We start from the raw sequence: 12,567 nt of genomic DNA on the forward strand, positions 1-12,567 counted from the left end.
GATAATTTTGCAGTTACCAAATGATTGACTGGAAATACTTTCCATGTGAAAATTTGAAGGGACTTCTCCACTGTTGTCTCAGGATAGAAGCACTATTCCAGATATCTCTGTGGAGTGCAGTTTATTTGATTGAGACGAATGCAAAGATGATAAAGAGAACCAGAATCCACATATGTTGGGGTTCTTCCCAGCTAAAGCTTCCTAACCTTTCCCAAGCAAGGGAGATATTGCCAACAACACATCCCAAAAGATCTGTGAACTTTGTATCAGCCTGCAGGTGCCAACATACTAATATATATGAAGCCATGTCTTATGATCAGTTATATATAATGATTCAGCTCCAAGCAAGTTTTTATTATATAACGCTCTCTTCTATTGCATAGTTGCATGGAAGGTTCTAAAGGGAACCAAGCTTCTTTCCTGCTCATGGCCTCACTGGGCCTTATTACTCCCTCTACACTGCTAGCTATTCACCCAAAATCTTGTCCCTCTTATTCCTTGTCACACAGCTATACATTTCCCAGCCTTTTTTGTTGTTATGATTGTCCTGGTATTAATGCAATGTCAGTACAAGTGATGTGTTTCCTTTTCTGGTCAAGGCTTTCAAGAGAAAGTTATGCTTCCTTCATCCTTTCCTATTTTGCTAGCTAGATGCAGATGAGAATGAGGTTCTAGAGAATAGGAACCCCCAATATAAGAAAGAGGCTCAGTCCCTGAATTACTAAATATGGAAAAACTGCCTGTTAATAGAAATTTTAGACTTTTACTTTAGTGAGAAATAAACTAATTTGAGCCATTTAAAATTTTGGCTCTATTATATACAGCACTTAATGTTATCTTAACACAGGCCTATCCTGACTGAAACAGGTCATGCTGAAATGAGTAAGCAATAACGCAGCAGCCGATGACTTATTAATGGAATTGGAGGGAAAGAAAAAGTCTATTCTTAGAGAAAACATTTCTTTCTTTACACGAAGCAAGATAAAATACAAACAACAACAACAAAAAACTGAAGAGGTACTTCCAGCAAATATCTGCAATGCTACAGCTGCTCTATAAAAATAACTCTCTTAGTTAAGTTCTTCTGGTTGCCAAAACATAGAAGCTACTAGAACTAATTTGAGTATAGGGGACTGTGGAATCATTAGTATCTCACAAATGAAGGAAACTTCCAGGTGGTAAAGAAAAAAAGAAATAGACATTAGAGGAACAAATATCAGAAAATTAGAGAATCAGTTCAGGAGGCTGATTAGGATTTCCAAGAGAAAGGAAAATAAGGATATTAAATTAGGAATGAATTAATTCAAAATAATTTTCTGAGATAAACATATAGGAGCACCACATAAAGCTGTACTATTTTAGCTTCTGATATCTTTCATAATAAACAAACTATCACAGGTTGATAACAGGGCTTTTTTTATTGCGGTACTCAAAGCCCAAAGCTGCAAGAGAAGCCACTGCTTCAACGTTTGCTGGTTAGAGTGACGAGAGGAAAAAAAAGTATTTTTGATGTCCGGCATTGTCACTTAAGTGTACTAGCCCAGAGGTATCACACTGTGCATCTGTTCACAACTCATTGGCTAGAAGTAGTCACACAGCCTCACCCAAATGCAAAGGAGCAAAGAAGTATAAATCTACAAAGTGCCCAGAAGGGCAGGAACAGAAAACAGTTGTTGAACAGCTCTGATGATGGCTACAACTCATTCAGGGGAAAAGATACATTGAAGTAAAATATGTATTTATATCCATCTAACTCCCTATCTGTCTATCAATCTATCTATCTATCTATCTCCATCATCATCATCATCATCATCACCATTAACATCATCATCTATCATGTGTCAGGGGCCCAAGGAATACCTGCTTATTCAATAGACATGACTACCTCCCAACTTTGTCTTTGATTTTCTTTGTATATTTGCTTATATCCAGAAGGCCATTGGTGATTTTAGATTTATTATCTGTAGAAAGAAGAAACACTGACTATAATCACCAGCTGCCTTTCTAACACCTTCTAAGAAAAACCCTGTGGTATGTTTCATTTAAGAGGTGGTAAGATTTGTTAATCATGATCCAAACTGTCTTTAACAAGTTTCAACACAAACTATAAATAGCCAAGCAGTACCATCTGGTTCACATATTTTTGTGTCATTGATATATGAGGAAAAAAAGTTACTTAAAGTTGCCAACTTGAAGTGCTTCAGAATTGTCTGCTGTCCCTTGAAGCCTGTGCTAACATATCTTTTGCTTCTGTCACAATCTCCATAAACTGACAAGCACCGTCTATGCCTAAATGAAGTTCAATATAAGATTTATTTTCAAGAAAAAAATGAATCCTTACTAATGGGGTCTAAATATCAGTCTTGCTGATATTTGCTGTTTCCTTTCATTTGCTGCTATGACCTTCAGTCTTTATGTCTCCATATGGGAGTACTAAGTTCCTTAATTTACAATCCAGTTGTCTTTCAAAGTGTTCCCCCTCCCAGCTTTATTGAGGTATAATTAACAAAGAAAATTGTAATGTATTTAAAGTGTACAACATGGTGATTTAGTATATGTATATATTGTGGAAGGATTCCTACAACCAAGTCAAATTAATTAATATATCCATCACCTCACATAGTTACCTTTTTTGTTTGTTTTTGGTTTGGTTTATTTATTTTTTCGGTGAGAATGCTTAAGATCTACTCTCTTAGCAAATTTCAATTATATAAGTGTTAGCAAATATAGTCACCAAGTACTGAAAATGTGTACTCTTTTACCAAACTCTCCCCATTTTCCCTATCCCCCAGTCCCTGGAAACAACCATTCTATGGAAACAACCCAACTCTATGTTGGGTTTGTTTTGTTTTGTTTTTTTTAGATTCTACATATAAATGACATCGTACAGTATTTGGCTTTCTCTGTCTGGCTTATTTCACTAAGCATAATGCCCTCCAGTTTCACCCATGTGCCGCAAATGGCAGAACTTCCTTCTTTTTAAAGGCTGAATAATATTCTCTTTTATATTTTCTTCATTCATTTATCTGCTGACAGACATTTAGATTATTTCTATGCCTTGAATTTTGTGAATAATGCTGCAATGAACACATGGGAATACAGATATTGCTTCACCATAGTGATTTCCTTTCCTTTGGATGTATACCCAGAAGTGGGATTGCTGGATCATATAGTAGTTCTATTTTTAATTTCTTGTGGAAATGCCATACTGTTTTCCATAATGCTATTGAGTTGTATGAATTTCTTATATATTTTGCATATTAACCCCTTATGGGATATGTGATTTACAAATATTCTCTCCCATTCCAAAGACTGCCTTTTCATTTTGTTGATGGAGTCCTTTGCTGTGTAGAAGCTTTTCAGTTGGATGTAGTCCCCCTTGCTTATTTTGTTTTTGTTGCTTTTGCTTTGGGTGTCAAATCCAAAAAAAATCATTGTCAAGCAAAGCATTTCATGTAAATGCTGGTTGTGTAGGAAACAGAAATGAATTTTCTCATGTATATTATGTGATAATTTGGTGGTGAGATTCCCAGATAGGCTCATGGGAATTTTCTTCCTCCTCTCCTTTCTATTATATTCATCTCCCTCCAAATCCTGCTTTATCTTCTTTGCTAGCTTTGACTGCATGGAGTAGGATTTTAAAGTGCCAGATGAAATGAGGTCAGGTGGGGGAGGAGTGAGGGACAGCTGTGTTTAAAGGCATTAGTACTGAGCCGGAGGATGGCATGGTGGTGGCAATGGAGAAAAGGGTGTGGGGTTGTAGGAGAGTCCTGCGTGCCTCTTTAGCACAGCCTTTCCTGGGAGAGACTCCAAGTTTGGCTCAGGCATGCCGCAGATTGCCTCTACAATGTCATGGAACTTGGCTCATAACGTTTCGTTTTCATGCTCTTTCTCCGCACTGTTGTATCTCTTCATCTAGATTCTAATCCTATTATCACATGTCAACCTGTCTTATGCATAACAGCAGGTGACACCTCCTGTGCTGGGTAAAGATTACATATTACTGTGATTCATATGAGTTTTTTCTTTATTTTTTAAATTTGATTTAGTTTTGGATTACCTGCTACATTGAGACAGTTCAACATTCAAAAGGAAGAGAAGGCAATTACAGTAAAAATCTCCCTTCCATTGTTGTTACCCAGCCAACAAATTTCTCTCTCTACAATTAACTAATATTGAATATTTTTTGGTGTGTATACTTACAGAAATACGCTATGCATATACAAGCAATGCATATCTATCTGTCTATTATCTATCTATCTAACATCTATCTCATGCCCTCTTTTATGATACACATTTTCTTTGCGCTGCCCTTTCACTTAGCATTGTAGCTTGGAGACATTACACATTATTACACAACAAATTTCTTCAGTCTTTTTTATGACTGTCCAGCATTCTATTTTCTGGATGTATAGGATATATTTTACCACTACTTTCTTGCTGGGCAGTTAGATTGTTTTTAATATTTTGCTATTACTAAAAATAATCATGTAATAACTTTTCACAAATATCTTTTAGAACATGTATAGATAAAACATGTATGGATAAATTCCAAGCTGTATTCAGTACCCATGCAAAGGGATCACACATACTACTAGCATTATACAGCATAGATGTAACATAGATTTTACTGGGGATAATTTAAAAACAGAGAAGTAATACAGTACATGCAGTCCCCTGTAGTCTTATTATTCCACAGTGTGGGCTGGATATAGATGTTCTAAATGGACAGTGGCCAAAGTTTCAGCAGACAGGGGTCTGCCTGGGGTAGCAGTCTGGATGTACTACAAAAAATACTCTGGGGGCAGGAGAGCCCTGCACTCATACCACGAAGAATATCTCAGTGTAATGCTGAATACGAGTGGGGAGAGTGTTCATCCCTTCCTTGTTTCCAGTCTTAGAGGGGAAGTGTTTATCCTTTGATGATCAGATATAAAAATATTCATACTTTGGGAGGTTTGATTGTTTGTTTCAAGATGCCTTTTAATACATTGAGAAAATTTCTCTCTATAGTTTGCTGGGAGTTTAAAAATATCATTAACTGTATTAAATTTTGTCAAATACTCTTTTTTGCATCTATTGAAATAAACATGATTTTCTCCTTTAATTTGTTAATGTATTCATTGATTTTGAATATCAAGCCACTCTTGCTTTACACCCCACTCACAATGTATTATCCTTTTTATAAATTAATGAATTTGATTTAAAAAAAAAAAATATATATATATATATATATATATTTTTTTTTTTTTTGAGGTACGCGGGCCTCTCACTGCTGTGGCCTCTCCCATTGCGGAGCACAGGCTCCGGACGCGCAGGCTCAGCGGCCATGGCTCACGGGCCCAGCCGCTCCGCGGCATGCAGGATCCTCCCGGACCGGGGCACGAACCCGTGTCCCCTGCATTGGTAGGCAGACTCTCAACCACTGCGCCACCAGGGAAGCCCTAGAAATATATTTTTAAAATATTTGTAGGTCTATGTTTATGAGTGATATTGGTCTTTAATTTCCTTCTTACTATCAAGGTTATGCTTTATATGCCATAATATGAATACGAGTGTTTTTTCCTCTTCTATTTTGTTAGAGTGTGTGTAAACTTGGTATTATTTCATCATAAATGTTTGATATAATTCACTGATAAAGTCAGATGGACCTGGAGGCTAATAATTATGAATTAATTTCTTTAAAAGAAATAGTTTTTCAAAGAATTTGTTCATTTCATCTAAGTAGCAAAATTTATTAACATAGATATTTGTGACATACCGCTTATCCTTTTTTCAAAATTTCTATACTATCTGTAGAATGCCTCCTCTTTCCTTCCTTCTTGATATTGTTAATTTTTTTGTCTCCCTCCCTCCCTCCCTCCCTCTGTCTCTGTGGTTTATTAATTATATTGATATTTTCAAAGAACGAGCTTTTGGTTTCATTCATTTTCTTTATTTTCTATTTCAGTGATTTCTACTCTACCTTTTTTAGTTCCTTACTTCTGCTTAGTTTGCCTTTAATTTTTTTCTTTTTTCTTTTCTTTAGGTGGAAGTTTATATAATTGATTAAGACCTTCTTCTTTATTAATGTAAGTATTTAATGTATGCTTTTCCTTGTAAGCACTTAAAAAAGCATGTATCTTCTGCTAACTTGAGGGGCAGTGATCCATAAATATCAGTTAGGTCAAGGTGGTTGACAGTATTGTTCAAATTTTCTATATCTCAGGTGATTTGTTTCTCACTAATGATATCAATTACTGAGAGAGGTGTTGAAGTATCCAAATATTATAATGGATTTGTTTATTTTTCATATCTAAAGGTTATCTTCTATAAATACTACATAGTTTGAGCTTGCTTTTTAAAGCAGTCTGACAATCTCTGTATTTTAATGGAGTTTTAGTTTATTTATATTTAATATAATTATTAATATATTTGGGCTTAAGTCTACTATCTGCTATTTGTTTTCTAGTTATCTCATCTTTTATTTATTCCTTTTCCTCCTTTCTTTTCTTGAATTACTGAATACTTATTTTCAGCAGTGTATTATCTCCTCTAATGGCATTTAGCTAAAATCATTTTTTTTAAATTGGTTTCACTAGCTATTATCATGGACACCTTTAACTTATTATAGCCCATCTTGAATTAATATTGCACCACTTCTTATGTAATCTAAGATCAATCAACAGTATGCTTCCATTTACTCCCTTCCTCATATTGTTATCATGCATTTTATTTCTAAATGTTATAACCCCATAAATATGGAGTTATTATTTTTCTGTAAAGTCAATTATCTTTTACAAAAATTATGAAGTGAGAAAAGAAAGTCCATTATAGTTACCTGTATATTTACCATTTCCTGCATTCTTCATTCCTTCATTTAGACCCACGTTTCCATCTGGTATTATGTTTCTTCAGCTTAAGAGACTTCATTTAACTTATCTTGTACGGTTGGTCTGTTGTATTAAATTCTCTCAGCTTTTGTCTTCTGTACACATCTTCATTTTGCCTTCAGTTTTGAAGGATGTTTTCTTTGACTATAACTTCTTTTTTCTCTTAAAACACTTTAAAAATGTGGTTTCATTATCTTCTAGCCTGCATTATTTTTTATGAGAAGTCTGGGATTATTCTTATTATTGTCTCACAAAGGTTGTGCGTGTATTATATTTTTCTCTGTCTGCTTCTAAGATTTTTTGTTTATCTTTAGGGCTCAGCAATTTGACTGTGACATACCTAGGTGTGGTTCTCTTGGCATGGGAATTGATGAGCTTTTGGATTCCTGATTGGATTTTTAAAAATTGAATTTGGACAAATGGTTGCCTTTATTTATTTAAATATTTTTTTCTGCTATATTCTCACTTCTCCTCCTTGGACTCTGATTAGACATGTGTTTGACGTCAGACTTCTTTATATTTTCCCAGAGGTCAGTTAGGCTTTGTTTATATTTTTAGCCTTTCCCCCCACCCTCCCACCCCTTTGTTTCAATTTGTACAACTTGACTTTAATCTTGTTAACCTTTATAAATAAATACATTGTGGCTTATATTGACTCTTGATACTTCCAATCAAATTCAGGACTAGAGACTTTTTAAGTTAAGTTTCATAATCTTATATAAGTATCTCTTTTCTCTTTTGGTGAAAATCCCTGTTAATTAAAGTATTTCTTTTGTCCCACAATACACATATTAGTCTCAAAATTACAACACAAAATGCTAAAATACAACCTCAAAATTACAATCTCAAAATGCTACTATAATAAGTAGGATGTTTCCTAAACATAATTTAATATTCTTTTGCAGGCCTTTTTTATTTTTTGGATACATACCACTACAGATGTACAGTTAAATTACTGTGTTTTAAATGCACTTGGCGTGGTGATGCCACCAACAGATTCACAGTTTCATTTGTTTCACTTTGCTTTAAATATTTAGGGGTTAAAAATGTTTGTTTTATAACTAAATAAAATATTTAAATGGTTTCAAAGTCAAATCTACAAAATATTATATTATTTTACTAAGAAATGCAGTTTCTATAAAATACCATCCATACTAAGAAGTGTAATTTCTATTCCTATATTTCCCATTTATTTCCTTTCTTACCTTATAGATAATTAAATAAATATATATATATATATATTATCTTTCTATTGTCTAAAATATAAGAAAATGTAGAAAAATTCTCATATCCCCTTTTAAGCTAAATAGAATACTATGCATCCTTTTCCTTTATTTGACTTTTAATTCAATAATATTAGATATAATTCCATACTATATGGAAAATCGTATTTTAACATATTTTAATTCTTATTTTTTATAGATTCATAATACTCTGTTGTGTGGATGTACCATAGTTTATTCAACTAGTCTTGCAGTCAGACATCTGGGTTATTTCCATTCTTTAGCTATTATAGTAAAATGACAATGAATATTTTATGCATATGTATTTTCATGTTTTGGAGTGTAAGTTTGGAGCAGTTTCCTGGAAGTGGAGTTGGTTGGGTCAAAAGGTAAATGAATATGCACGTTTATTAGATATTGTCAAATTTCCCTCCATAGTGGTTGTGATTTTCTACAGTTCCACCAGCTCAAAATTGGGGGAACTGTTTCCCTGTAGCTTCACTAATGGAGTGGGTTTTCAAACTCTTGTACTTTGCCCATCTGATGGGTGAGAAGTAGTATCTCAGTGTAGTTTTAATTTGCATTTCTCTCAAATAATATATTTTTATATTAAAAAATTACCACTTTCTCAAGGGTCCTTTTTCTTTTAAATTTTCATAAAATGGGAAATTTCTATCTGTGAAGTCTGCCTCTCATGTATACTAAAAGACAATTTTAAAAGAAAAAAATGTTTTCCTCATCTGCCAATATCTTGGGGTTTTCATTTACACTGCAAAGAACAAATTGTAAACCACTTTGCACAGTGTCCCAGCCCCAAAATGAGGGTTTGATTTACCATGTAATTTTTTTCTGGTTCATATTTCTGTTCAGAACAAGCTTTTGGGTTTGAGGTTATAAACAAAATAATTTGACTGTTTCCTTGTGGTTAAACAAATGCCATAAATACATGTTAGAATAAAAATCCTTTTTGAAGGAGAAAAAATTGGGCAACAGTCTCCAAAAATTATCAACATTTATTTGTCTGACAAACATTTGATTCAATAATGTAGAAATCCTTGGTTCCTATCATAATGAAAGGGGTATATATTTTTTTAGTCCACTGACTTTAGGTTCTTGATAATATAGCCCAAAAAGTCTGGGAGGTATTTCTCTTTGTAGTCATTCTCATGAGTCTGAGTTGGAATGGATATTTAAACCTTATTTCCTGTTGCTTTGTATTTTGTTCTTTCTTCACTTGTTTTTCCTTTCATTCCCAGTTTTCCTTTAACTTCTTACTCGAAGACTTTTGCATTTTCTTTTTATAGCTTTTTTTTAACATACTGTGTTTTTACTCTTTCCTGCTCTCATGCCTTCCTTCCATCTCGTCCTCACGTCTCTTTGATTCACACACTTACGTCTAACGCTCATCTTGATCTACTCTTGCCCTGTGTCCCATGTTACTATAAGAAACAGCTCTCACCTGTCATGATTTACACCTGTTCAAAGAGAAGCCATGACCCTTGAGAGGTCTCTTTGCCTGTTTTGTTGACATCTGGGACCTGATGAAATTAACTTTCATACCTTACTTAATCTACTAGGATCACTTCTACAGGGGTATCAGGAAATCTCTTTTAGCAGATTGGGCCTACTTCCTGGACACACTACAACTCTCTGCATCTTTCCCTTTATTTCTTTGATCAAACATTTATGGTGCAAGTATTAAGTACCAATCCCGGAACTAAACAGCAAGATTACATAAGTAAATAAGGCAGAGTTCTTGCTCTGAAAGTGCTCATAATCTAGGTTCGATTGACATCAGTCACACCCTTATAGGGCATATGAAAATCTTCACTGGTGACCATCCTTTCTGCCCACCTTGACATGGCTTATTCCTAACGTACTATTTCACCTTATTTGCTACCTTTTTCAGGAACTGTTTCTGACTTCTTTCTCCATTCTCAAAGTTGTTTGGTGCCCCTGCTGGAGGCTCCCAAATCACATTGGACTTTCCCCATTTTATCACATTTCACCACAGTGTATTGTAATTGTGTCCTTCTCTTGACTAGAAGCTTTTGTGAGAGCAGAAACAGGTCTCTGTCATTAACTCTAAGTCTCCAGCACCCAACAGAGTGTCAGCAGCATAGGAGAAACTCAAGAATATTTTCTGAACGAATGGTTCTGCATGCACATATAGGTATAAATTATACCCAGGTAAATAAGAGAGTGAGAAAGAAAGAAAATACACCTCCAGTGCAAATGGAGTGAGCAAGGGTGCCACAGTAGAATAACCTCCTTGAAGTATGTTCCAAAAATTATTTCCCAGAAATGTTGCCACTTCTAATAACAAGTACCTTTGAAGTATGTTTTTAAACAACTACCAACCAAATTTGTTTAACTTCCTTTAGTGGTATTGATTGTACTCATGAAATCCCAATGAGGAACTTGTCTGACATTTACAGACGAGTGAGCGCAATGCTAAGTTGATTCTCATAAATGTTAATCAGTAATTCCTATTAGCTCAATCACACTTGTGTCTCACTAAAGACTTTAAACCCAAAGTGAATTGTTAATCCATCTGCCCAGAAACAATCACCAGTTCAAAAATTAAAGCCTGAGGAGGGGGGAGGGGAATTAGTTTCTTGGAATACACTCCTGTTTATAGCTGTCCACCATCACAGAAAATAAGTTTTAGCTTCTGGTTGTGTTTATTGTACCTGTATTTTAAAAAATTATTTTAGCGTGTATGTGTGTGTGTGTGTTTCACAATATTGACAGGACATTGAGAACAAAAGAGATAATGGCTAAAGATTTTCCTCGCTTGCCATTATACCAGGGAAGGACTAATTGTAGTTCTCATTTATAATATGTTTGGAAAAAATCTTTGTTTCAGAGCAACATGGTGGTATCTCTAATTTTTTATCCCTTTTCTCATTTTTAAAAAATTTCTTTTTCTTCCCTCTGTGTCACGCATATTTTCTATGCAAACTGAATTTTGACTGAAGCTGTTAGATGAAGCTAACAAAAGAGCACATAAGCTGTGAAGAGATCAGCTCTGAACTGGGTGGAAATCTCCAATTATAATGTAAAGATACTATCATTTTATACACATAAACCCAAGAAACCCAGAATATGAAGTGTGGCACCCAGAAATCCAATGACAATATACTGGAGTTTCATCTTTGCCCTTGTCTATTTAACATTTATTCTCACAGGTCTATTCACACAAGTAGTAAAACTTCCCTTTTAATAACTAAATGCTTTCAAACAAAATTTGGAATAATTTAATAATAATTCTTTTTTTTTTTTTTTTTTTTTTTTTTTTTTTTTGGTGGTACGCGGGCCTCTCACTGCTGCGGCCTCTCCCGTTATGGAGCACAGGCTCCGGACATGCAGGCTCAGCGGCCATGGCCCAAGGGCCCAGCCGCTCCGCAGCATGTGGGATCCTCCCAGACCGGGGCACAAACCTGTGTCCCCTGCATCGGCAGGCAGACTCTCAACCACTGTGCCACCAGGGAAGCCCTTAATAATAATTCTTAATTAAAGAATTTACTAGATGCAGAAATCAGGGGGTATTTATATTTACACATTCTAATTTTTAAAACACCTCCTATAACCTTAAAGAGTCAGAAAACATTTATTTTTTAAATTTTATTTAGTGGCTACTCTCCTGAATTTTTGTAGTGGTGGTGGTGGTGGTGATAAATAACATTAGTGAGAAGTTATGTTAATTTTAAACATAGTTAAATGCAACACAAATGGCTACTAAATTTAAAATCAGAATTTTATTTGTTCGGACATTGTGATTAGTCCCAGATTGGAAATTTCCTTTTCATAATCATGATAGAAAAGGTTCACAAAGCATGTTTAATAGAGGATGACATTGCATGAAACAAATTTAACTAAACCAAATCAACTGCTTTGAAGATTTCAGTAAACTTTGTTTCTTATACAAATGTCAAATCTCATCTGTTTCTCAGGCTGGGTATTGTCTCAAATTTGTTAACTCTAAGATTCATTAAGACACAAGACCTGGAAGAAGTTTCAGTCGAACACCTGACTGAAACTTATAACTTGCAGTCTTATATTCTGGCTTCCTTTCACTGCTGATACCCAAAAGCCACCCAACTCCCCAGCCCAACAGTGTTTGGTACACTGCCATCCTTCTAAACATACCATTAATACAACTTGTTGACAAGGCAAAGCTGAGTTTATTGCTTATTGTGGCTCACCACTTTGACAGAGCCTTGTCTGTGTCTCCAAAAGGCAAAGTCAAGGTCTGATATTAATTGAGAGATTGAAGTTTGATTTAAGGTGGGTCTTCCAATGTGGAGGCTTGATTAGGATGGATGAAGATTATGACATAGCAAAATGTTTATTGTCTTTGAACTGTTTTGTACCTCTTTGTAAATTGCAGGTAACTAAAGGATATGCAACCTCTGTCTTGTTTACGATTCAGTTGAGATCCTTTCCAACTCTGGAAAAACTAGTTCTGT

This window comes from Mesoplodon densirostris, chromosome 9, assembly GCF_025265405.1.
Source record: "Mesoplodon densirostris isolate mMesDen1 chromosome 9, mMesDen1 primary haplotype, whole genome shotgun sequence".
Lineage (NCBI taxonomy): Eukaryota > Metazoa > Chordata > Mammalia > Artiodactyla > Ziphiidae > Mesoplodon > Mesoplodon densirostris.